The sequence below is a fragment of the Protopterus annectens genome, chromosome 9.part0, assembly GCF_019279795.1.
Source record: "Protopterus annectens isolate FY-2018-M chromosome 9.part0, PAN1.0, whole genome shotgun sequence".
NCBI classification, from domain to species: domain Eukaryota; kingdom Metazoa; phylum Chordata; order Ceratodontiformes; family Protopteridae; genus Protopterus; species Protopterus annectens.
Window position 1 is genome coordinate 324073186 of NC_056743.1, and position 24135 is coordinate 324097320.

At 41.6% G+C, this 24135-nt stretch overlaps 1 protein-coding gene across 1 annotated transcript in view; it reads left to right on the forward strand.

The window, feature by feature from the left end:
* ATP2A3 (ATPase sarcoplasmic/endoplasmic reticulum Ca2+ transporting 3) overlaps positions 1 to 24135 on the forward strand; it is a 1260930-nt gene that overhangs the window by 312447 nt on the left and 924348 nt on the right. The window lies entirely within an intron of this gene.

Below are 24135 nucleotides of genomic sequence, written 5' to 3' on the forward strand. Positions count from 1 at the left end.
CCTCCAGTCAAAATCTTCCAAGTTTTTAGAAATTCATAGGTGTGTGCTTGGCCAATTCCAGGAAGCATAGTCCTCGAACCTAACACTGAACCCAACACAAATCATCCATGCCCTACATTGTATTAATTGCAGAAGAAATGGTCTCCTTTTGTCATCATTCAAAAAAAAAAGGATGGGGTTGGAGGAAACGGGTACATAGTACTTACATTAGACACTTTGTCTGAAAAGTAGTACTATTGGGGAATTTTTTTTTTTAAAGTAATTGCAGGGGTTAGGGTTAGCATCCATCTAGCATCAGGATGGTTGGTGGGGGGGCATCGTTACATAAGGCGCTGTCACTCATCAGCAGCGCACATTTACAGCACTAAATTTATTCCCATGTTTAGATCTTATGCTGACCCTAGTCCACACAGTCCTGCCCCTAATTCTGAAATTTTACGTAAAAGTTTAATTTAAAAACTTAAACCTACACCTTCCCACATGCACTGCCTTCCTCCTTTCAAATTTTAAATATTGGTTCACTAGGCCATCAGTCTGCTTACAAGCCTAGCCAGCAGTCAGAGGTCAGAATCAAAACCTGTACCTTTTTAGTCCATGACCATTATGCTAGTCCGTCATGTATGCTGATGGCTTGCTTTTGGTAGCAGCATATCTTGTGTTACACATGCTTTTTGAATACAGCCTGAATAAGTGCACCATGGAGATTAGAAGCTTATCTACAGTGTTTTTCTGTGTTATTTCCAAAGTGGTCTGACAAATCTCTTAACTTATATTGCTATTTGTTTAAAGTTTAGCAGCAGACATTAAGGTTGTGGATTAGTTAAAAAAAAAAAAAAAAAAAAAAAAAAAAAGCTCTAGGTGAAGAAATTTGACAGGGGAATCTGGTTTGAGGTATGGCACCATGTTGTAGATATCCTTTACTCAAGGGCAGAAGTTAAAAGATCTATGGTCATCTGTCACCAGAACCATTCACAGAGGAACTAGAATACAAATCCACAGTCCCAGAGGACTAAAAAAAAATGCCATCCCTTCAGCACTGGACACTTTTTTTTCACATTCTGAAGTCTGTCCTATTTAGAAATCGAACCCAGCCCCTAAGCAAGGATCATGTTAGGTGCTTTCTGTGAAGTTATGTTTTGCTTCATATCCATTTTTCATCGAAGCTCATTTGTCTTAGTGCAGAAGACTGAATAGGTAAGGAGAAGTCACTCATAATGTAGTGCATAGGGTCTGTGGTCCTTAAATGTCTACCTTGCATAAATAAATCCGAAGTAGCCAAACCTTAGGGTAAGCTGTTAAAGCTGCAGTGGCTTTCCTGGAGTATTCAGTGTTTTTCAGAATGAACTGCCACAAATATGGTGTAGTGGATCAGTGGGATATTAAAAATTTAACTGGCTTAACTTGCCAGTATATTTTTGCAGACAAGCAGATATGATGCTAATAAGGCCATTGTATCTTTTTCATTAATTGAATTAAAGTAGTGGTTAGAACTGTTAAAACATATAACAGATGTTTAACATTACAAATGTGGTATCTAGCCAAGCTTCAAATTCACATTTAGGACAGTTCATCATTAACATTAGCATGCTTAAAAACTTGACTGTTACTGCTGTGAAGTAAGCTTCTTAGAGGATAGAAGATAATCTACAAGATTTGGTGGTGCAATGTGGAAATGTCTAGAGGTAAGTCAGTGGATACAGGTACACAACCAGTTGGATTAGATGGAGTTGATACTTCTGTGCATAGCATGTTTGTGGCTATATAATTGATAAATGAAGACAGCATTGTTTAACAAATTGGGTTATGTTATTGAAGTAAAATGAACATTGCTGTAAAATGTGTAGATGAAATAAGATATTAGCTAAGGGAAGTGATGCGAAACTACAGAGATGGGAAATGCAGTGGCCTGCTGTTTATTAATGTTCATTAAGCCTGCTTAACAGGCAGATGACCTATGAGATGGCAGTGGTTCCAGCAACATAGGTCACGTTTGCTAGTGGGGTGAGCCTGAAGGTTTGATTTAAAGTCTGGATTTTGAACAATGGGAAGAATGTTTTTTTTTTTTTTTTTTTTTTTTTAACTTGCAGTAATCACGTTTCATGTATGTTAGGGTAAAGTTTTGCAAGGGACATTGCATTGTGATTTAAAAAGGCACAGACAATAGTGATACTTTTGGGAAAGATGCACTATTAAGGAAAATTAATGTTGGAGAATTGACAGTCTTGTTGATACAAACCTGAGAAGGAAGTCTTACTTGCATAGGATATCCAGGATAAATTCTCTTATTAGAAGATCAAATTAACTATTAAAAAGGCAGCTCAGTTTTACTCCGAAATAAATGCCACAGAACTGGTGAAAGTTAGAGATGTGATGAAGGCAGTATGGTAGTAGCCATAACCAGATGAGAACAAAGGCCCTGAAATTGCAAATATGTTTACGAAGGATCCCTTTTTGAGTCATTAGACAAGAGTGTAATTCTAGAGCATTTGTTGAGACAGTGTGGTGTCTTTCAATTTGTTTTTTGTCCAAACACTTGACTTTTGTCAGACTGGTCCTTCAGTGTGGGAATCCTGTTCAGTGGCTTGATGGTCCCAACGGAGCACCTTTGCTATGAGTTGCAGTTTGGTATCCGTGGTAAGGGAAACAGAAACTAATTAACAGCAGGGTGAAAATGAAATTTAAGCCTGTTATACTTTTAAAGCGATATGTTTTTTTTTCAACCCCATTAAAGAATTATGTTTACTTTGTATGCCATAATGGCATATTCTGAACCATGGACTTACATGAAATCCCACTTGTGTTTACTCAACCATAGTGTCTGTCATGCCGCTTACATTGAATTAATTTTCAAAAGGAGGTCTAAAATTGTTGCTGACAGTTTTCTTGAAGGAACGACAATGTTAATGAGGACTTAACATGGTTATAAATATTAATGTAATAAAATAATCAGCAGTAAGTTATCTGATGGAAGTAAGACCCAGGAAGCAGAGAGAAAAGCTATAGGGCAGTGCTGACTTGTGGCGGTACAGTACAGATTCATAAAACAGTGTTTTGTGCTGATTGATTCCATTGTTTGGTATAGTACCATGTGAACACTTTTTGTATAGCCTTCTTTAGTCAGTGTCACAACTGTAAATGTTCATTAGATCGCTCTTGTAAAAATCTGTATGGGAGGTGTGCTACCAAGGTTCAGATGGCAAGACAATTGTTCAGAATCCTTCCTTATACACCAATACATCCGATGGAACATGCTGGTAGAAAAAGGGACATACAGGAACCCCAGTTCAGAGCTTACTTGCAATTGCAGTTCAGTCAGATGCTGATTTACACTGTGACTTCAGTTTGGTTTATCGCCTCGTATGTCAACTTCTAGGCGGATAAGTACCCTTCTGGGGCTTTCTTAATTTTTTGACAGAAATTTGTGGTTTAACTGGCACAAAAGAAATGTGCATGTGTTGGACAAATCCCATGCAAGAATACCCACACGGCCTTTGTTTAGGTGAATCCTACAGTATCTGTGCATGTGAGATTTCTGTCTTTCACTTCAACATTTGACAGTCTGCTTAACAGCCCTGCTATATTTCTAGAGAAAACAAAAGTTTGAAAGTCCTTGTTTGGTCCCACATGGCCACTGTCTCTCAAGACATCCTCGTCCAGATTAAAAAAAATAAATAAAAAGATTCTGAAGCTATCCTACCTTGAGCCTTTCTTTCCTGGTGTAAGATTGACAAATCTTCAGTGGCTATAATAAGGGCCTTCAGACCATTAGCTTGATGTTCCAGACTCCTCTGGTAATTTACTGTTTGTACCTGGTTCTTGTTCTTTAGTGGCATCCGTCCTCCAAAACCAGATTCTTCTTGTGTCTGAAGAGTTGTTTTGTAGTACCTCAGAGGTTAGTGAGGGGAGGAGATAGGTTCACTTATGTGGGGTTGAAAGTGTTTTTGCATGTAAATCAAGCTAGATAGTACAATGTAAAATAAGTAAATAAAATTGATTAAAAACAAAACCCCTTTCACAACTTTCCACATAGTACAGTTTTGCCAAAAGGCTTCTTGAAGTATTTCATTTTGATTTCAAAAGGAAGAGTTTTTTTTTTTTTTTTTTTCCTCCTCAATTTCTTTCAGAGTTGGAGAAGAAGGATCTCATTATGTGACCTAGGTCTTATCTCCTTCCCAGTTTGAGTTTGAATGTGAGGAAAGCATTTCTTCTGACTTTTTTCAGACACTTCTCTAAAATGAAACACCTTTTCCAGTGTGAAGGAAATGTTCTCTTCAAAATGTCAGAAGAGAGATTATGACCTGTTTTGTGTAGATTCCCTCAACCCCCACCCCCCCAGCTGTTCTACCCATTTTTGTATCCTTGGTGGATAAATTCAGTTATGCACATTCATCCCCTGATGCTCAACCTCTTCTACCCCAAAAAGTCTGGTAGGCTATATAAGGAGCATGAATCCCAAAAACACCTTTTCTGAAACCCTCTGGCAGGCTGTGGTATTTATTTGAATAAGGTTGGATCTTCAGTTTCTCTTTCAATCTCTTACTTTGTGACAAAGATGGAAGGAATCTGAAAATGATGGCAAGGTTTATACCTCTATAGACTTGACCTTCAGAACTGTAAGATGTTCATCGTGTTTCACTGTTGGGTTATCCTGCTGGCAGGCTACCCGCAGTCTGCCTGAATTCCAAAGTCCTGGTCCGGCGTCTGTTGCTGTCGCCTCTTCCCTGACGTCAGTGCGCCAGGGGTATAAAAGATGCAGCAGACGCCATTTTCTTCAGTCTTTCTTGCCGCGCGGTGCCCGAAGCAAAAGCAGTTCGCAAGTGCCAGTCGGTCCGACTCCTGAGATTTTCAAAATCGAATTTCAGATCCGAAGTCTTCAATAAAGCTAAGTACCCCATTGGGGAAACTTTTTTCTTGCTCCAGACCGATGTCAGAAAAAGTTAACAGTTGTATTTCTTGTGGGAAGCAAATACCTCATAAGGATTTCCACTCTTACTGTATTCCTTGTCTAGGCCCTGACCACGACGTTGCTAGTTCTCAGTTTTGTGCTAGATTTAACCAATGCACTATTAAGCGTCGGTACGATTTTGCTTTTCATTATTTTGGCAGAAGGTTTAACTACATAATGCCGTTGGAACTACCGACGACCGGAATTCATAAAAAATGCAAGGATAAAGACCAGGACAAGCATCCGAGGTCCAAAGCCGACGACGAAGCCTCTTCTAGGCCAGTCGCCAGTTTGCCGGTGCTCCAGTGAGGTGCTTTCGCAGCCCCTGACTCCCGCTACCTCAGAGCCACAGGCCGCCTTCAACTCCCACGTGGATACTCAAGGTATTGGCCCTTCGGAAATTAATCCCTCAGATGGGTCTGGAGCCGCTGAGCAGGCATCGGCTTCTGAGGGTGTCTTCAGACCTACACAACTTTATATAAAGCCTACTTCAGCATCCAAGACAAAGTCTAAAACAGTTTTAAAGACAAGGAAACCAGTACAGCATTCTCCAGGACAGGCTTCTATGCCTAAGAAACAGATGCTCAAAATGGCCGAAGACCTAATTACTTTGATCAGGGGCTCCCATCCCCCTCCTGATAAGAGGCCTAGGCAAGACTCTGAATATGATTCCTCTGATCAGGTTTCCATTTTCTCTTATTGCTCTTCTGATCAGGGATATTCTGTTCCTCCCTATGAGGATTCTGATGCTGAAGATTCTATTCCTTCAGCTTCTCCTCCTGAGGACTATTCTTTTGGGGAAACCCTGCATACCATGAGGGAGCATTTCCATTGGACGAGCCAAGATTATTCCGATTCTAAGAAAAGACTTGGAGACTTTCTTTTACTTTCTCAGCACAGACCTCTTGCAATTCCACCTGTTCAGAGATTCTAGGGTTTTGGACAGATGGGGGAAAAAGTTTACACTTCTGCTACCTTGGCTGTAAGGGCTTTAAATTGTTAGTTTCATATGCTCAAATATCAGCAATACTTCATGTCTTTGTTAAAACATAAAATGTTGGCAAATTCTGAATGTTCTGAGAACAAAGATTTGCAGGATTTATTGCATGCAGCTGAACAAGTGGGGAAAATGTACTTTGCAATGTGGCTATGATTCACTGGAGGCCTCGTGCAGGGCCGTTGTCGCAGGTTCTGTTAGAAGGCATGCTTGGTTAAAGGAACAGAATCTGCCTGATCATGTTAAAGCAAAATTATTGGATAGTCCATTACAGCATGATACTTTGTTTGGTGTTAAGGCAGAAGTGGTGTTGAAGAAAATGGAGAATAAGGCAAAATCTATACAGACAGTGAAGGATTTCTTACAGGTACAGCCACCCAGAGTTAGCAGGAACTGGCCCTCTAAGAATTGGTCCTTTCCAGTGTCAGACAGACCACAGAGGCAGATACAGACGCCCTAGAGTCAGGCAATAGCCCCAGGGCTCATACAGGCCCAAACATTGGGGTGCTTCTACCCCCAAAAGCGGAGATGACAAATCACAGCCTTATAGAAAACAGTCCCAGTAACTTCCCTCTGCCTATGACAAGCACTTATTTTTTGGCAGCACCCTTAGGGGGAAAGCTAGCACTTTTTTCACAAAACTGGCACAAGATGACCCAGGACAAATGGGTCTTAAATATAGTTTCTCAGGGTTACAGGTTCCACTTTCACACCCTTCCAAAGGCAAAAGGCATGCCAGACCTGCCACGCAATCAATGGCAAGAGGCACAAAAACAAGTTTCATCTCTCATGGATGTGGAGGCTATTCAGCTAGTGCCACCCCAAGAGCAGGGACAAGGATTTTACTCAAGACTTTTCTTAGTACCAAGAAAGGACAAAGCCTGGAGACCAATCCTGGACCGGTCTATTCTAAATACTTTACTGGACGTCCCAAAATTCAAAATGTTGACTGTACAGCAGCTTCTGCCCATGCTGGACAAGAAGGCTTGGCTTGTAACTTTGGACCTCAGAGGCATACCTGCATGTCCCAATCAGACAATCTTGCAGAGGATACCTCAGATTCATAGCTTGTATAACCCCCAATGTGGTGTACGTGGCTACCTGTAAACTATGCCCTGCATTCTATGTAGGAAAAACTAATCAGATGTTTAAAAATTGCATTTTGAGACATCAAAGTGACATTACCAATAAAGATCCACATAATGCTTTAGCAACGCATGCTGAAAGAAATGTTGGTCATTCTTTCACTTATAAGGTGATAGAGAATGTATATAGTGGAATAAGGAAAGACGACATTGAAAATATTACTGAATGCAGGGAGAGTAAGTGGATTGTGAACCTCCGTGCTGATATTGAGCCAGGCTTGAATAACATCATTCCACTGAAACCTATACTAAAAGCTAGAAGACCAACTATCAGCTAACATGGAGGTGTCTGGCTTAATTCATGACTGGTCACACCCATCAAAAGCAAAAGGTATAGGAAATGGAACACCCCCAGCTGAGAGGAAAGAGGATTGGTGTGTTTAAACAGCTGATTGACAATGTGATGATTGAATGATTGTCTCAACAGTAAAGGAAGCAAGCACTATAAAAAGGAACTTCCAGTCCCAATCTCTACCATCTGAAGAAGATACCGAAAGCGCTTATCGTTTGGAATACATAGGGACTGTTTTATTCTACATCAAGATTTTAACTTGACATGAAGATTTTAACTTTTCCTACAATAAAAGGATTGTAACTGCCATTAAAGCTAGAAGCTTTTATTTGATCTGTTAGACTGGTTAAGCTGTTATCACAGTTCATCACAGTCACATAGCAGCTGCTACATCTTCAGTGTGGATACTTTGTATATCGGACCAAAAAGATTGGATACTTTGAAGCCATCATAAGACTGGATACTTTGGAGCCATCGTTCCGCTATGGTATATCTGCATTCACAGCGTGAATATCTTGTAAGTGCATTTAATTTAAGCACTGGAAATGTATGCAAGTTTTTTGCTATATATGTTGCACTTTTAAGTTTTATATCATTTAACCACACTACCTATTCTCCAAGAGAACTTTACTTCATTGGCCATTGTTGTACAGCGTTTCATTTTGAATACAGATTCATAGCTAGCTCACTGCACTACCAATTCTCTGCACTGCCCTTTGGCTTATCTACTGCGCCCAGGGTCTTCACAAAATGCCTGGCACCAGTAATTGCATTTTGCAGACAAAGAGGAATTCACATATACCCCTACTTGGACGACTGCCTTATTCAAGCAAAGGACAAAGATATTCTACTACAGCATCTAGCGTTTGTAAAAAGATTAATAATTTGCCTAGGGTACATAGTAAACGAAAAGAAATCAAAACTAGTACCCTCTCAAGAGAGAATATTTCTGGGTGCGAGCTTAAATGCAACTGCCCAGATGGCTTATCTCACGCCAGACAAACAAAGGCATCTGACTTCTTACTTCAAAGACATGGCAGCAAAGACCCAGTTATCTGCAAGAAAAATTATGCAGGCTCTGGGCTACATGGCATCCTGCATTCTAGTAATTCCATATGCAAGACTGCATATGAGGAAACTACATTGGTATCTAAAAAGTGTTTGGACTCAACATTGCCACAGCCTGTAAACAGTAATTAATCTCATTCCCTGCCTGCAACAGGAATTTCATTGGTGGGCACAGGCCTGTCACCACAACAAGGGGCAGCCATTCACTTTACCCACTGCCAGGCAAACACTAACAGATGCATCAGATTATGCCTGGGGGGCACACATGGCAGGAAAATGTATTCAGGGCACATGGCCCACAAACCAAATGCATCTTCATATCAATCAAAAAGAGATGCTAGCTGTACAGAAATGCCCTGACGGCCTTCAAGGACCTACTTCATCCAGGACAACTACTGATAAAGACAGACAATACTACAGTCATGTGGTACATAAACAAGCAAAGGGGCACACATTCCTACCCCCTCTGCAGGCAAGCCATGACTTGCACAATTCCTGCTAGGAAAGACAAATACTTAGGCAGATGAACTAAGCAGAAACCTCATGGATCTTCACGAGTAGAAACTGTACCAACAAATATTCAACATAACAGGATAATGGGGGATGCCCAGCCATAGATCTATTCACTTCCCCTCACAACTGCCAGCTACACAGATTCTGCACTCGGACTTATCACAAGCAAGCATGGAAAGTGGACGCTGTTTCATTCAGCTGGAAAGCCCCTTACAGTATATGCCTTCCCTCCTCTGCCTGTCCTCTCCAAGGTACTCCTAAAGGTCAGACAAGAGAAGCCAAAAATGATACGGATTGCCCCAGACTGGCCACGCCAGCACTGGTACCCAATCCTGAAGAGCTTGTCTCAAGGCCCAGCCTGGACATTGCCTCTAATACCTCATTTTCTAACCCAACAGAAAATCCGATCCTACATAGCCAACTCAGAACCCTAAATCTGGCTGCATGGCAGATAATGTAATCATTCAGAACACACCCCTCTCTAAAGCAGTTATGGATGTTATTTTGGAAGCCCAGCACCAGAAAATCATATGCAGACAAATGGAAGAGATTCTATGCTTGTAACCAAGCACAGGGAATTGACTCGCTTGAACCAAATATTCCTCAGATTTTGCAATACCTGACTGAGATGCTGGACAAAGGCCTATCCTCATCAATTAAGATCCATGCCGCTGCCATTTCAGCTCATTACAATATGGACCCACCTTTTTTTTCTCATTCACTGCTAAGACAGTTTCTCAGAGGGGTCAAAACCATAAGACCTCCAAAGAGAGCTTCAATACCTACATGGGACCTCAATTTTGTCTTGGAAAAACTCACACTCCCTCCTTTTGAGCCTGCCAACACGGCAGAGATAAAATACTTGTCATGGAAACTGCTCTTCTCCTAGCAATAACTTCAACAAGAAGAGTCTCAGAGTTACAGGCACTAATGGCTGTGGAACCTTTTATTATTTTCCATCAGGACAGGGTTTCTGTAAGGACAAACGCAACATTTATGATTAAGGTAGTGTCCATCGTGGCTCTTAACCAAACCATTCATTTGCTTACCTTTTATCCAAACCCACAGAATAAGGGGGAGAGACTTCTGCATACTTTGGAAATACACAGACAGCTATGCTTTTACTTGGACAAGACTAAAGCCTTCAGAAAAACTGAGCAACTCTTAGTGGCATATGCTGCAGGTTCCCAAGGAAAAGCCATTTCAAAGCAGACAGTTTCAAAATGGATAGGCAACTGCATTCGTTTCTGCTATTCACAACATGGCTAATCAGTGCCCAAGGGCATTAGGCCACATTCTACCAGAGCAGCGGCCACTTCAGCAGCCTTCCTCAGAAGTACCAACCAAGGATATTTTGGAGGCTGCAACATGGACTTCAGTGCACACTTTCACAAAGCACTACCATTTACCTCTCTACTCTAAATCCAGAGCAGGCTTTGCCACGAGTTCTGCAGGGCCTCATAGCCACTCCAAACTCTATTTAGGCCCAGCCACCCAACCTCAGCTTTGGGATTCAATCCAAGTGTAATGACTGCAACAGTGAAACACGAACATAATACAGTCGTGTACCTACCATAAATGTAGATGTGAGTGTATTCATTGTTGCAGTCCAGGTTACTCTCCCACCATCCCCCTTTTTCTTTGCTGGGACTTATCTGTACCTATGTGGTGTATTTGCTTGTAGATGAAGGTTATGTGCATGCTTTTTTATGATCATAATTTTTACAGCCTACCCTTTTGGGGGCACCTGACATCTGGGGCAAGAAAAACTGAAGAAAATGGCGTCAGCTGCATCTTTTATACCCCTGGTGCACTGACGTCAGGGAAGAGGCAACAGCAACCGACGCCAGACCAGGACTTTGGAATTCAGGCCGACTGCGGGTAGCCTGCCAACAGGATAACCCAAGTGTAATGACTGCAACAGTGAATACACTCTAACATCTACATTTATGGTAGGTACACAACTGTACTTTGTCAAGTCCATATGGCTAAGTTCCTTCTTCCACATTCTCCAACATACATTAGATATTTTCTAATTTCAGATGCTAAATCCCGTCGAAATATGCTTTATGCATTTTTGATCACAGAACATACATTGATGTGTTTAATGATGTGTCTTGTAAAGTTTCTAGAGCTGGAGCCACAGGATCATTAATGTGGAGATATACCGGTCTCAGATTAGTCTCCCTGAGAATGTTAAATCCTAAATCCCTAATCCCTATTTAGGTAAAGGGAAGTACTTTTTAGCCTATCCTCTGCCAAGGTCCTAAAAAATTTGAAAGGGGCAAACTAATTCATGGAGTAAAACAACTTTTTAAGTTTTCAATAATGAAGTGTAGCAGAAACTATCCTCCTAGTCTTTTTCCCTTCCAGAAAGTCTTATAAACTCTGGCAACAGAAGTTAGAGAAGCAGTAATACAAATGCATAGCAGGAGCATACCAAGAAAAAGGAAAATGGTCCTCGGTGGTCTGCTCATCCTAAAAATTCCTAAGTTCAAAATGCTTATTCTCCAGACTTTCTCCTTGTTTTTTCCAATAGCTTTCTAGTTATTGTAGATCTTAAGGATGCATACCATCATATTCCTATCCACAAAGACGCAGACTTAAGATATTTTTGTATCTGAAGTACATTTTCAATTTGCACCCTTACCCACTGGACTCTCTACAGCTTCAAGGGTATTTACAAAATGGCTCCAGCAATTGCCTTTTGCAGAATGCTATGAAGTCATAATTGTCCCTTTCTGAATTATTGCTTCATCCTGGTAGAGTCTTTTCAAGACACCCACACATCCCTCCTTTTCATCACTCAAGTCTTTATCAAACTCTGTACTTCAAACAAAACCCAGAAAAGTTTACCCTAACTTCTTCCTATAGGCTGACATTTCTGAGATGCTTGTTAGGCCATCATGAGAGAAGTGTTTGTCTCCCACTAGAAAAGGCTTCCTTTTACCATTTACACTTTTTAAAAAGATCTGGTTCTGCAGTCAGTCACTGCTGCAAATGAATTCCTCAGAATTTTAGGCCACATGGCTTCTATTTGAGGATGATTCGGTGATGGTATTCAATTTTGACCCTACAACAGCATTCCCTGTTCTTTCCAGACTCACTATTAGGCTTTGTCAAAAAGGAAACTCCTATGTCGGGCAAATCATATCCAGTTTGAATTCAGGTCTTCCTCTTTCTTTCCAACTCAACCTGTAACTACAGATGTTTTAGGATGTTCTTAGTGTTTCACTGTTGCAGTCATCACATTTGGGTTATCTGCCTGCAGGTAGCCCTCAGCCAGCCTGAATACCAGAGTCTTCGGATTTCTGCATCGGCTGCTGTCGCTTCTTCCATGACGTCAGGGGTATAACACTTGCAGCAGACCCAATTACACCAGTCTTTCTTGCCGTGCGATGCCCGAAGCAGAAGTAGTTCGCAAGTGCCGGTCAGCAGACTTCTGAAATTTTCGTTTTCAAGTTTGAGACCTGAAGTCTTCAAAAAGACAAGTACCCCATTGGGGATCCTTTTTTCTTGCTCTAACAGATGTCAGAAAAAATTAACAATTGTTTTGCCTGTGGAAAGCAAATATCTCCTAGAGATTTTCATTCTTACTGCATCACCTGTTTAGGCCCAGACCACAATGTACCACGCTGTCAGTTTTTTGCCTTGTTCAATGCCCGAACTATTCATAGTCAGGCTATTTCTGTAGCTAAATACTTTTGTTCTCTATCTCCGTACTCCAAAATGGCCTCATTATGCCATCCAACTTCTGATCTTTCGAAAAAAACGTAAGGATAAAGACAGACCGCATAGGTCCAAAACTGCCGAAGGCGCTTCCGTTAAGCTAGACGCCAGTCCGCCGGTACTCAATGAGGTGCTTTCGCAGCCCCTGATACCCGCGACTACAGATTTGCAGGCCTCTACTAAGACCCATTCAGAGTCTGGTATGCCGCGATATGCTTCTTCGACTATGGAACCTGTGGATGTCTCTACCTTGGATGGGTCCAGAGCCGCTGTGCAGGCACTGGCTTCTGAGGGTGTATTCAGGCCTACCGACTTGCATATTAAACCCGACGACTTTGTTTCAAGCTAGAAATACCAAATTCCTCAGGCCTAAAGCTTGCGCTACGCCTAGAAAACAGACTACCAAGTCGCATACTCAGGCCCATATGCCTCAAAAACAAATGATTAGAATGGCTGAAGACCTTATTACCTTTATTAGGGGAAGCCATCCCCCCCCCCCCTCTAAGAGACCTAGAACTTATTTTCTTTCTGATTCTTCTGATCAGGAATCTGATATCTCCGCTCCTTCTTACTACCAGGATTTACCGTTATCTACTTATGAGGATTCTGATGCAGAGGATTCCATTCCCTCTACTTCCCCTCCAAAAGATTTTTCTTTTGGTGAAACCTTGCATACCCTTAGGGACCATTTCTGCTGGGAAAGCCAGGACTGTTCTGAGTCCAAGACTTAGGGAATTTTTACTCCTGCCTCAACACAGGCTTCTAGCTATCCCTCCTGTTCTGGAGATTGTAGATGATGATTTTTTGGAATCCAGCCTTTTCCCAGGCACTTTGTCTCTAGCTCCCTGGAAACCTGACAGGTACTACAGAGTAGCGGACTCTCTCTCAAATTCCTCTTCAAGAATCCTACTGCCTATCCAGAGACCATTTCCCAAGGACCAAAAGGCATTAAGACTACTACTGCCAAAAATCCTACCCCTTCTGATAGGGACTCTAGAGCTTTAGACAGATGGGGTAAGAAGGTATACACTTCTGCTACTTTGGCCATTAGGGCTTTAAATTGACAGTTTCATATGTTAAAGTATCAGCAGCATATTATGGGACTACTTAAACAGAAAATGATGATTACTGACTGACAAGTACAGCCTCCTAGATTCAGTAGGCATTGGCCTTCAAAGAACTGGTCTTTGCCAGTCCCTTTCAGGCCTTCTCAGGCCAAACCCAGGAGCAGCAGACCACCACGACTTCAGTTGTAGGCTATGCACAGATCTAAGCAGTAGGGGGCTCCCAATTCCAAAGCAGGGAGTAGTAAGCCACCCCCTGTGGAAAAATGGCACAATGACTTATCCTTAACTCTTCCAAGCCCTGCTCAACTACTTGCTCCCTTAGGAGGAAAGCTCGCCCTGCATGAAAAAACTGGGAACTCATTACCCAGGACAAATGTGTTTTAAACATATTTTCCCTAGGATACAGATTCCACTTCCACTCACTACCAACCCCAAGTGGATGGCCAGACCTCCCCCCAAATCAGTGGGCGAAGGCCCAAAAACAAGTGCGCTCTCTCCTCCGTATCAAGGCTATTCAACCTGTCCCAGCAGAACAACGGGGACAAGGTTTTTATTCAAGACTGTTCCTGGTTCCCAAAAAAAGAAAACTCCTGGCATCCTATCCTAGACCTGTCTTTTCTCAACACCTTTTTGGTGGTTCCAAAATTCAAAATGCTAACTCTTCAACAGCTTCTTCCTATGCTAGCCAAGGATGCCTGGCTGGCAACCCTAGACTTGAAAGAAGCTTACCTGCACATCCCAATAAGGGAATCCTGTAGACAAATACCTATGTTTCAGGGCGGGCTCCATGCATCAGCTCTCTGCACTTCCCTTTGGCTTATCTACTGCGCCCAGGGTATTCACAAAGTGCCTAGCTCCAGCCATTGCATTTTGCAGGCAGAGAAATATTCAGATTTACTCATACTTGGACGATTGCTTGATTAAGGCAGAAAGTCAGGACTTGCTATTACAACACCTGGCATTTGTAAAGAGACTTCTAACCTCACTGGGGTACACCATTGAGAAGAAATCCCACCTAGTACCCTGCCAACAGATTGTATTCCTGTGAGCAAGCTTGAACACAACTTCCCAGATGGCATTCCTCACTCCGGAGAAACAAGTTTGACAACCTACTGGCCACAAATACACAGCTATCTGCAAGAAAGATCGTGCAAGCTCTGGGGTTCATGGCCCTCTGGGGTTCATGGCCTCATGCATTCTGTTAATTCCATATGCAAGACTGCATATGAGGAAACTTCAGTGGTATCTAAAAAGTCTATGGTGTCAACATTCTCAGGACCTGGAAACCATGATTCCTGTCCTTCCTTGTCTAAGGGCAGAGTTCCTTAGGTGGGCAGAGGCCTGCTACCACAACAAGGAACTCGCTTTCACTCTAACCCCTGCCGCACAAACCCTAACAGACGCAGCAGACTATGCGTGGGGGGCTCACATGGCACGGCAGTGCATTCAGGGCAAATGGAACCCAAAACAGATGCACCTGCATAGCAATCAAAAAGAAATGTTAGCTGTACAGAATGTTCTGACAGCCTTCAAAGACCTTATTCTTCCAGGACAGCTATTGGTAAAGACAGACAGCACCACAGTTATGTGATATATAAACAAGCAGGGGAAACCATTCCTATCCACTCTGCAGACTAGCCATGTCTCTGTGGAACACTGCCTTGAACTACCAAGTGAACCTGCAAGCTCAATTCCTGCCAGGCAAACTAAATTCATTGGCAGACGACTGAAGCAGAAATCTCATATACCCACACGAATGGAAACTGGAACCCAAAATATTCAAGCTCTTGAACAAATGGGGGATACCAGAGGTAGACCTGTTTGCCTCCCCTCAAAACTACCAATTGAACATATTCTGCACCAGAACTCCCCACAGTCAAGCTTGGAAAGTGGATGCCCTGTCCTTTACCTGGGAAAGCCTCTCAATTTATGCCTTTCCCCCTCTGCCTCTCCTCTCGAAGGTTCTAATAAAGATCAAACAGGACAAGCCAAGGACAATACTGATTGCCCCAGACTGGCCATGGCAGCACTGGTATCCCCTTTTGCCCAGCCTGACAGTTGGCACAACCATGGCACCTGCCTCAGATCCCTTTCCTGCTGTCGCAGCAAGTGGGCCAGATTCTGCTCCCTCAGCTTCAAACCTTGAACCTTGCATCTTGGTTAATTACCTGAGCTCACCCCTAGCAGCCCTCAGTAAGCAGGTGCTGGATGTCATCCTTGAGGTAAGGAGGCCTAGTACTAGAAAATCCTATTCACAAAAGTGGAAAATATGCTGTTCTTGGAGCCAGGCTCAAGGGAGGGGCACAATGGTACCCAGCTTACCCCATATTCTAGATTATTTAACTGAAATGCTCCACAAGGGCCTATCTTTCTCTTCTGTTAAGATTCATGCCTCTGCCATTTTAGCACGTTATAATACTGAGCCACCTCTCTTCTCTCTTCCACTGCTAAAAACAGTTCCTTAGAGGGGCCAAAAATTTAAGCCCCCCCCCCCAGGAGAGCTCCCACTCCAGCCTGGGACCTTAACTTTGTATTGGAAAAACTCACTCTTCCCCCCTTTGAACCAACTGCTACAGCAGAGTTGAAATTCCTTTCTTGGAAAACAGCCTTACTTCTAGCCATCACTTCAGTAAGAAGAGTGTCTGAACTGCAGGCCCTCATGGCAGTGGAGCCCTTCATTATCTTCCATGCAGACAGGGTTTCCCTCAGGGCTAATCCATCCTTTATTCCCAAGGTGGTGTCTAGTGTGGCTCTAAACCAGTCCTTTCATTTGCCTACTTTTTTCCCTAATCCTCAAAATAAGGGGAAAGGATACCATATTCTCTGGACGTGCACAGACAGCTTAAATTCTGTTTGGACAGAATTAAGCCTCTCATAAAGTCTGACCAGCTGCTAGTTAGTTTTGCTGCAGGAGCAGAGGAGAAGGCCATTTCAAAGCAAACCATTTCCAAATGGATAGCCAGTTGCATCCATTTCTGCTACAAGCACTATAGAAAACCTACCCTACAGGGAATAAGATCACGTTCCACCAGGGCTGCCTCTACCACTACAGCATTTCTCAGAGGAGTCCCTACCAGGGACATCCTGGAAGCTGCTACCTGAAGCTCTGTACATACTTTCATCAAGCATTACCACCTGCCTATCTTTTCTAAATCCAGAGCTGGATTTGCCACAGCAGTCTTACAGGGCCTGATTGCTAGCCCCAATGCTCTTTAACTGCCTCCACCCTTCCTTAGCTTTGGGAATCAACCCAAATGTGATGGCTGCAACAGTGAAACACGAAGAACATAGTACAGTTGTGTACACTTACCATAAATGTAGCTTTGAGTGTATTCACTGTTGCAGTCCTGGTTACCCTCTCTCCAGCCCCCTGACTTCTCTTGGCTCTACCTTTCCTTCTTATTTGGAATATATTATATCTTGTGTATTTGCTTTTTGCTGGGGGTGTTCCATACCATATAATTGCTTCCTATTGTGGGGTTATGGGGGCACCTGACGTGGGGCAAGAAAAACTGATGCAGTGCTGTCTGCTGCATGTTTTATACCCCTGATGACCTGACGTCATGGAAGAAGCAATGGCATCTGATGCAGAAATCAGAAGACTCTGGTATTCAGGCTGGCTGAGGGCTATCTACAGGCAGATAACACATAAGATGACTGCAACAATGAATACACTCTAACATCTACATTTATGGTAAGCGTACACAACTGTTTTTGCCAGGTGACAGTGTTCTAGGAAATCAAAGTACGGAGGACACAGGGTCTACATTTAAAGAAGAAACAATTCGGTCTCAAAGTGATGAACTTGATAAATGTGTTTATAAAAAAGTGAATCAGCTGTGGCCTCTGGGACCACTATTGCTGCTTGCAGAGAATACCTCCAGTGGTAATGTATATAAACAAATGGGGGATCCAGATATCACCCCTGTGCAGAATAGCATTCATTGCCTGGTGGGTTGCATCTTGGCACAGTCTTTCCCTTTAGGTAACTTGGAATTCATCAGAGTAGAACACCGTTGCAGATACTCTGACCATATCCATGATATAGACCCTCATGGATGGATATTACACCAAAGGTCTTCAAGGAGATTATCCACTTTTGAGAGGAACTCCCAAGCAGATGTGTTTATTTCCATTCATAACAGCAGTTAAAATTCTGTGCAAGGACACTGTTGAAATGCCTGGAAAGCAAATGTTTTTCCCATGGTTGGGAATGCATCTTTTTGCCTTGCTTACCTTCTGTGATAACCAGAATTCTTAAGATACAGACAGTCTCCCAAGTTACTTGTGGTAACTCCCTTTTGTTCCAGTCAACATTGGCTTTCACATATGAAATTTGCTGGGAAAAATTACTAGAAACTTTAAAGAGTGGACCTGCTCACACAGGACAAGAGATTACTGATACCCCAACCTGGGGAACCTTAATACTGAATTTCTGGAAGATTGATATTTTCTTGTTTAAGATATCAAAAACCTAAGAAATAACTATCAAAAAAGACAAAAATAAGAACCACAACAAAAACCTGAAAAACCACCTTTTAATGCAGATTCTGTTATCTTGGCTGTTTGCCTTCTAGGAATAATTCACCCTCACAATGTGGTAACATTTATACAGACCTCAGTAGGCTCATTAAACAACTTTATTAAACAATCCCATTATTAATAAAAAAATATTTTAAAAACACGTTTCATGCTTAATACAAAATTCCAAAAACTCTTCCAGTATTCACTCATGTACATGCATGTTTTTTTTAAAAACTTGTTTAACTTTAATATTTTTTTTTATCTTTTATTATTTTATTTTTCCTTTTCAAACTGACTAAATTGACATCCAAGTTCATACACCTTGGGGATAGTATTCTGTAATTTAGAATCATTCTACTTTCAAGCCTATGTAATTCCTGTTTAAAATTACCCCCTCTAAGTGGATGGGGACGAGCCAAAACATTAAAAAAGAAACTCACACTAGAACCCCATGTGTTGTAGAGAAGTGTTCAGCAACAGGACTTATTCGTATTGCATTTCCTTATATCACCCAGATGCTCCATAATCCTCAACTTAACCTTGCGTGTAGTTTGGCCACTGTACCACTTCATATTCTGGTACCCACACCAATTGCATACACTACTGTACAAGATTCACAACTGAATCCTTCCATAGATAAGTATTTCCTACCATTAATTTTTTTCTCCTGTTAAATTACTGATATTCGAACAGACCTGACATTTTCCACAAGACCTAACCACCACTAGTTCTATCTTATTCAAAGTTCCCTAAATTAAAAGTTCAATAATTCTTTCAAATTACTATACCTTCCATAGGAGAAGGTCACATTTTTAGGAATAACCTACCCACCTAAACATCCTGGTGCACTATTATTTTTGTATTTCAGATATGTTTTTGCTTCCATTTAAACACATTTTTTTTCTGATGTGCAACAGGTTTTAATGGAGGTTAACAAACCTGCTACTAGAATATGGTAAAGTGGAAGAGTTTTCTAATTGGTACCACTGAAGAACCAGGACCCATTCAGAGAGGAGACCTCTTTAGCTGTCCAGTATTGATGTGAATAGCTCAAATAAGACCTGTCTTACATTTTTTCATCAAGGTTCCTCTGTCAACTTCTTCAGCTTGTCTGCCATTAGATCCCCTCTCTTCTTCTGTGTTCCAAATAAAGCAGTTTCTGAAAGGGGTGTCGAATATCTGACCACTTGTTTAATGGGTGGCTCCATCCTTGGGTCCTGAGCTTGTTACATTAGTCAGCTCTCCCTCCATTAGAACCAGCTTCAGAGGCTGTCTTTGTTTTTGGCTTGGAAGACCATTTTGGTTACTGCTAAGATTGGCTGGAAGAGTAGCAAGACGTCATGTCAATCTGTTCTTTGATCTTTCACAAGGACAGGATGACTTTAAGAATCAACCTTTCCTTTATGACCAAGGTGGTAAAATTCAGTCTGTTCATCTCCGTTTGTTATTTCCTGAACTCCAAAAAAGGGGTGGGGTGGGGGAGAGTATTCTACATACTTTGGAGGTCAACGCATAATTTTGGTACTATCTGGATAAAATTAATGACCTTCAGAACTTTGTGGCCATAACCATGTGTATAGTCACACTCAAACGCATGCAAACATGCAGATACTTGATAGGTGTATATAAAGTTAAGTACAACTATGTTAGATGTAATGCAGAGCAAAGTTAAAACTCCCCATCAGAATTCCGACTAAACAAACAACATCTGATATATGCACATAGAACAAGGACTTTGAGTTAGTATACAAAAAATAAGAACATTGACTTGCTAATCTATTTACAGGCATGTCTACAGGCAGATTAGATTTCCAAACAATGACAGACAATATTTCTATGCATTGATTGAGGGGACCAACTAATATCTGAACAACATAGAAAATACCTAGGAAGTTAAAGAATAAATTTTTGGAGGCAGTAATTCTAGAGGCAGCAATCAAGTTATCATTGCATATATTTACTAAACAGAAGTTTGAATCATTTTGCAGAGCCCAGCACAGGATTTATTAAGTCATTTCTTTAAGATGTCCTGGACTGTGATCCTCTTACCACTCTTGCTGTCTGAGCTTTGGTGGTCTTCCCATATAGCTTTGTTCTACTTCAACTGTGATCTAATGAATGTAGCACATTTGTGTACTTGAATGTAGCATAATAGAAAATGTTAGAATAGATCATTGTTGCTGTACTAAGACCCACCATCCACCTTTTGACTTTGTTTTCCTAAGGGATATTTTTTTTTCTTTAATCAGTTTCCCTTTGTTTGGGGGTGGGGCCGTCTTTCCCACCATCTTCTGTGAGATAGGTGTGCAAATATAACCAATCTTAATTGGAGCAAGAGAGCTTTGATTTTTGCCACTTGTGCATCCCCTTGTACTGATACTATTGTGATCCAACAGATGCACGATGTCTGAGGAAGGCATTCAAAAAAACATTGTATACTGGCAAGGCATCAGTCTTTAACAAGGTATGTTCTAAAATGTTTATGCTACTACAACAGTAATCTATTCAAACATTTGCTGCTGGCATGGTAAGTTCACTTGCTCAACTATACTTTATCAGTCTTCTAGTGCATGTGAGCAAGCCATCTGTTGCTGTGTACAGTTTCCTTCAACTGTGGCTGCTAGCTCTTAGTTTTATGCAGCACTCCTTATGCAGATGGCCCAAAGGGTCATGCTGTAGAATGTAATCCTCTTTAGTCTGTGGACAAGATGTGTGTAAATGCACAGATTCTAAGACTTTGAGGAAGTCAACATCAGATGTCCATAACATACCATACTGTAGTGTCTTCTGATACAGTAATATAGGTTGGAAGCCACAATGGCAAATAAATTAACATGGTTAGATAATTGTTTGCATGAGTTTTTAGATGAGAGTTGGAGGCATAATGGATATGGGAAAGACTACTGAAGGAAACGCAGAGCTCTGCCTCTTATCTGAAGAATATCGAGGGAGGTCTGACCAACTCATTGCAATGCAAATGGCATTAAGTGAAGGGTGGAGAGAGAAAAGAAAAGATTGTGTGAACGAGTCGCACAGTTTTAACGGAGACGTGAAAAACAGCATAGATTGTTGAACAGAGTTCAAGGTTTTTGAAAAATGTGCTCTGACAGTATGGAAAGGAATAAAAAATATGTGGAGTCTGAAGTTTATCAGAAAGAGAAGAACAGGAAAAGTGAATTAATGTACACCTTAGCAGGAAGAACAGGAAAGTTGCATCACTTTGACAATGAGACTTATTCATTTGGTATTAGAATTCTCTCTCCAACACCAGGGGTGTAACTGATTTGTAGTTAATATTGAAACATGTTACCTGCAGTATTTTTAAAGTTTATAACTGTTTTCATGTTTTTTCTTGCTAACTAAGAGGAATTTGCAGTATTCAGAGTTTTTTGGAAGAGAGCATACACTTCTTTTGACTGCTGTTTGCCTGTGTTTTAAATTTTTGTGCATTGCTCAGCTTTGCCCTTATTTGAGCAGAGTTGTTCAGTATCACTCATTGCATATTGACCATGGTTATTGATTCTGTATAGTAGCCAATGGGGTCTTAACGTCTAAGTGACTTATCAATTCAAGCATTACACACCATATTAAATAGTACTGCTGTATGGCATGCAGTTTATTATGGCTTTGCATTACAAATGTTACTAATACATGCCAGCATTTTAGATAAAGTACATATTCTTGCTGTTTTTTTCCTCTAACAATTGTTGAATGCTTACTGCTGCTTTCCTTATTTTAGTTACCATTGGCTTACAGTAGTTTGTGATGCACCCGTCCAGGAGGGCACACCATAACTCTTGAACTCTGGACATCTGTGGTCTGTTTTCTCCAGTAGCTATTGGCCAGGGTTCACTTATGATAAGATTATAGAATATCCACATCCCTAAGTCTTCCACACCCAAAAACATAAGGACATATGCAAGATGTTCTTGATATGGGTGGCCAAATACAACACTGGTCCACTGTAAGTCCAGTTTAGAACGGCCTGCAGTATTTTTAGATGCCTCTGCATCATTTTTCTCCCTCATTTCCTGCAGACCCTTGGCTCCTCTGTGTTCCTAGCCAGCCTGCGTGCTCTTGTCTGGGTAAGCTGCAGGAGCTGTGACAAGTTTTTTTTTTCTTATGGCCCTAATCTCTCCTCTGGGAGGGAAATGTGCTACCCATATTTACTGAAGGATCAGTGTACCTTTCCATGCAAGTGCATGCTTCTGTGCATCAGAGGAAGGCTACTGCATATGCATCTTTGTGAGCTGAATACGCACACCATGTCTCTTTTGTACTTTCCTCTCCTTCAAGGGAACTGTAGTGCCACATAGCCTCGACTGGCTTCCTCCACACTACTCTAGTAACATCCATCCTAATTACAACACAGCCACTAGTTTAACCTGGGTTCACAGTCTGGTCATTATCCCTCTGTACCAACCACACTGGCTCATTTGTCAAACTTTTGATATGACTCATTTGATAAACTTTTGACATGAAGTTAAGCTGTCCATCAGTTATGCTACATCTGCTAGCAATATCTTTGTTTATGCTGGGCAAAACATGTTTTCTTTAGCTTCTCTTAAAATAAGTAAGGCCTTTCCAAGGATCATTCATCATGTTCCTCTTGTCAGGAGATATCTTCGCCCATGTACACTTTTTTTTCTGTGAAAGTACAGCCTTGCATTCTCGTTATATTTGCATGGACTTCTGCCAGGAGGATTTAGGATTGTAAGCCATAGTCAGCCCTCCATATCCACTTTTTTAATATATACAGGAAGGTCTTTCGCTGAAGACCTATCCATTACCCAAAGCCATGATGAGTCAAACTTTAATCTGCCTGTTATGCTTTGTGTTGCACTGATTAGTGTTAACCAATGAGAACTACTGCTGTAGATGCGAACATGTATGGATAATTGAGGTGCTACATGGACCAGGGATAACTACTTAAGGCAGAATGCAGTTTTCCTCCCCATGTCCCAGAGGTTAGGGCAGAGAGTATTTACCTTTCTCTAACTGGACCATGGGAAGGCATAGCCAGGTCTGCCTCAAGTCCATTCCACCAGGACTGTCCACTTCAGTGGACTTTCTCTAGGTTATCCTTGGACAATGTTTGCATAATTCCACTTTGGTTCTCACTGAGCACCTTTCCTAACTATGACAAACCAGACATAGTCTCCAGGTCTGTGTCTTAAGTTGGAGCTGCAGTCATTTCTGTTTCTGTAAGCCAGTCAGCCCAGGAGGATTAACTAAAGACTTTAATGAAGGATTAATTTTTTGGTAGCTACAAAAGTTGTGCGTTTGCTGTGATACAAAGGAAGGGAAGATCCATTGAAAAATCTGGTAGAAAGGGGCTGAAAATCTTAGAGATTCTCTGGATTATCTTGTGCCTTTCTTCACTCTTTTTGATCACCTCTGCAGCAGAGGGACCAGACAGTAAATCTCTATTCAAGAGAGAATTTAAAATCTAATTTTTAACATCTGAGAGATTCTGAGAAAGCAGTCATGCAAAGCTCTTCAAAACAGTACCAGGGGCCATAGCCCTGAAATAAATATCAACAGAGTCCTATGCACATAGCCTAGTACCAACCTATGAACCTATCAGCCCTAGGGACTATAGAAGCCGAGCCATAACAATTCCCTGGCTATTTCTTCCCATGCTATTTACTTCCCTGGACCCCTGTCTAGCAGGGCGACTGACGTGATCCCTGGGGTGAATTTCCTTTCTCTCATCCAATTGTCAAGGTTCCTTTTGAAGAGGGCCAAAGAGGCACTCTGCTTGACATGTATGGGCAATCTATTCCAGAGTCTGGGGAGTCTCTGGGTCAGGAACCTATCCCTCCAGCATGTTTTGTTTATTGTGATGACAAGGT